The sequence below is a fragment of the Lissotriton vulgaris genome, chromosome 12 (genome assembly GCF_964263255.1).
Source record: "Lissotriton vulgaris chromosome 12, aLisVul1.2, whole genome shotgun sequence".
In the NCBI taxonomy this organism is placed as follows: domain Eukaryota; kingdom Metazoa; phylum Chordata; class Amphibia; order Caudata; family Salamandridae; genus Lissotriton; species Lissotriton vulgaris.
Genome location: NC_141700.1, coordinates 776,612,185 through 776,615,845, shown reverse-complemented (window position 1 = coordinate 776,615,845; position 3,661 = coordinate 776,612,185).

Genomic DNA, 3,661 nt, shown 5'->3' with positions numbered 1-3,661 from the left:
TTTTCAAGCCTTGGCGTGCAGAAGAGGAACTGCTTGGAGATTTCCTCTGTTACGAAGACTCTTTCACTGCTGCTAAGGAGACCATAGAATGTCCTGCTTTTCCCAAATATCAAGAAATGTTGACTTTGGAAATTGAGCAGGAAGCAACGATTGCAGCTGAGATTGCCAGAGACAGTTCTCAGGACAGTCAGAGTTCTGTTTCATTGAGTCAGGATCCACTAGGAGGACCTATTATCGAAAATGAAGCTGCCACTGCTATGAATGAAGTGGAAAGAGCCATGGCACATGCTCAGGGGGATGCAGTTAACTTACAAGACTTGGAAAAACAACTCAACGTTGAGCAGAGGAAAATATATGATGAAGTTACCAAGGAAATTGAGCATGGATTAAGTCATGAGAAGAAAGAGTGCTCATGTACATCGTTGAAGCCAGTCCGACTGTACGTGAGTGGAGAAGCGGGAACTGGAAAAAGTTTCCTCATTAAAGCAATTTCTTGTTATTTGCAGGAAAGGACTGAGACATTGTTGTCTTGTGTTGTTACTGCTCCTACTGGATTGGCAGCACATAACATTAAAGGGATTACTTTGCATCGTCTACTGATGCTGCCGGTGGAGCATGACAACAAATTACAATACCACAAGTTATCTGGAGATGCTTGTTGTGAAGTTTCAAGAATCTTGAGGAAAATGAAACTTCTTATCATTGATGAAGTAAGCATGGTTTCCAATGTCATGCTTGCCTTTGTGCATTTGAGAATGCAAGAAGTTCTTAAAACTGAATATGATGTGTTATTTGGTGGCAAACACATCATTGTTTTTGGAGATCTTCTGCAGCTGACACCAGTGAAAGGACAACCTGTGTTCAAAATACTCACGCATGAAGATAGCAGGAAGTGCCTAGGGAGCATTGGCAACGTTAATATATGGTTAAATTTCAATTATGCTGAACTGCATGAAAATATGCGTCAGGCGAAGGATGAAGATTACAAGAATATTCTACAAGATATTAGAATTGGAAAAGTGACCGAGCATGGGAAAGAAGCTTTAAATGCACGATTACTGTCAAATTTATATCCCGAACAAGACATTGTGCCTGAGAATATTTTTCAGAAAATTACTGAGAAGAAATCCGGAATATGTTTGATGCCAACTCTTGCAGAATGTGCCATCTTCAACAACAAAATGTTGAATTTAGAAAAGCATGAGATTGTGAAACTTGAAGCTATTGACAAAATAGAGCATATGGGATCAACAATTATTTTGTCAGAGAATTTGAAATCAAAATTGGATTCATTAGAGAAGACTATATCTAAAACAGCGGGTTTTGAAAAGACTTTGAATGTATGCTTAAATTGCCGAATCATTTTGAGAAGGAATTTACATGTTGAAAGAGGTCTGGTAAATGGATCAATGGGTAATGTTGTTGATTTTGAGAAATACAGAAGTAGAGATGGTATTGAATTTTTAAAAATTAAATTTGATGGCATTGAGGAAGTACAGCTAATTGGTCGTTGTTCTGCTAGGTTTTTGCTTGTTAAAGATTTATATGTTCGCCGTAAACAGTTTCCTGTTTGCTTGGCATATGCGGTGACAATCCATAAATCGCAAGGTTTAAGTGTAGATAGTGCATTGGTGAATATTGGCAGTTCTGTGTTCAAGGAGGGTATGGCATATGTGGCATTGTCACGAGTTAGAACTTTATCAGGATTGCACCTGATTGACTGTGATGTCACAAACATTTGTGCGGATCTAGATTGTGTTAAGGAATACAATAGGTTAAGAAAGGAGTATGCGCCACATTTGCCTCAATATCCTTTGTTTGAGAAACGTGTGGTAGGCCGGAAACGAAGAAATATCAGTAACAGTAGGGAGGTTGTAACAAAAAGCCCAAAAGTCGATGAACCGAAAATTGTATGCAGAAAGAAAGTGGATTCTGTTCAAGATGTTGTCGGTTTTCAATTTGAAAACAGTTCTGGTGTCAACTGCTATGCAAATGTAATGGTTAATGTTCTCTTTTCACTAGAGACTTTAAAAGAACAGACTGTGTTCAATTCGGAACAAAGTTTATGCTGCTTGTTGAATTCTGTATTAGAGAAATGTAGCACTGATCGAACAAAAGTTGAAAGTGTGTCTGAAGTTCGTTATCTGTTAGATGAATGTTCAGGTCAAACAGACTTCTCTGAAAATAATCAGCAGGATTGTCAGGAGTTTTTAATGTATATGCTTGATGTATTGCAAGATGAGGGTGTAGATATAGATCACCTGTTTGGGCTTTCTTATCAATGGCAGCATGACTGCGAGAACTGTATGGTATCAAGTACTACTAGTGTAGACTCAGAAAGATTTATATATTTAACTTTGCCAGATAGTAAATCAGTCTCCTTTAATAAGCTAGTAAATGCAGCGGATCACAACATGGAGTGTAGCCAATGTAAATCTGAAATGATGTCAACATTATTTATTCGAAGATATGGCCAGTATGTCATTTTAATGATCCAACGATGTAGGCCTGATGGATCAAAATTGTCAACTTTAATAAAAAATGTTGTTGCTTCTCAGCTGTCAATATCAGGAAGGACTTTTGTAACTGTAGCAATTATCTATCACGACGGTCCTTCAACAACATCAGGACATTACACAGCTTATTTAAAGTCTAGAAACGGCTGGTCATTCTGCAACGATTCTGTTGTAAGTTTAAAAAAAAAATTGCCGTTTGACCTTAAAAATTCTTACCTGGTGTTTTTAAAACCAAAATTTTAAGGGAAGAATCTCGGAATTTCCTTTGAGGAATTGCAAAAGGTTCATGAAGTAGAGGGAATGTAAGTCTACAATGCTGTCTAGATTATTGGTCCAAAACTTTTAATTATAATGTCATTTTAAAAATCCAACTATATAAACCTGATGCAAGTAAGTCTGCTTCATAGTAAGAAGTATCAGTGTCATAGGAAAAGTAGAACGTGAGTGAGCAAGAAGGGTAAGATATTAGTAGTCCAGGATTGTGAAAGTAATCTTAAATGTTTTCTTTTTGAAAGTTGCGAAAATAGAAAATGACGGGATTTCATTAGAAGAATTACAAGAGTTGAAAAACGCTGCAACATGATTTGGCCAAGTGGAAACATGTGGTAGAATGTGAGAAGTATTTTATTGTATGTAACATATTTTTCAAAACGATGGAGGTTTTGTTTCAGAAAGTGGCGGGCAGAAAATATTTATAGCACAACAGAGTGGATGCTGTTCATAGGACATCCTTCGACGTTATGGAAAGTAAGTTAATTTTAAGGAGTTTTGAATTCAGATTTCTTAGGTTGTATGGGTTTTTTAAACACAATCATTTTGATTGTGTTTTTTTTCCCCGCTGTTACATGATGAATACCTTCAAGTCACTGATTTAAGTGAAATTTGATACATTCTGAGAACAGCAAAAATAAACCATTTAACATGTATAATTAATGTTCTACTTTTTGTACTTATGATATACATTTAGAAATGTGAGGTAGATATGGAGAAACTGAGGCTTCTGTAAGTGTCAAAGTTAATGCTTACAGTGCTGCATTTCTGGGTACTGTTTTTTTTTTTAAAACTGAATAGACCTCACCTTAAAGAAACCTCTTGAAAGGACATATCTTATTTGTATCCTGAAAGAATCATTTAAAATGTTAGAC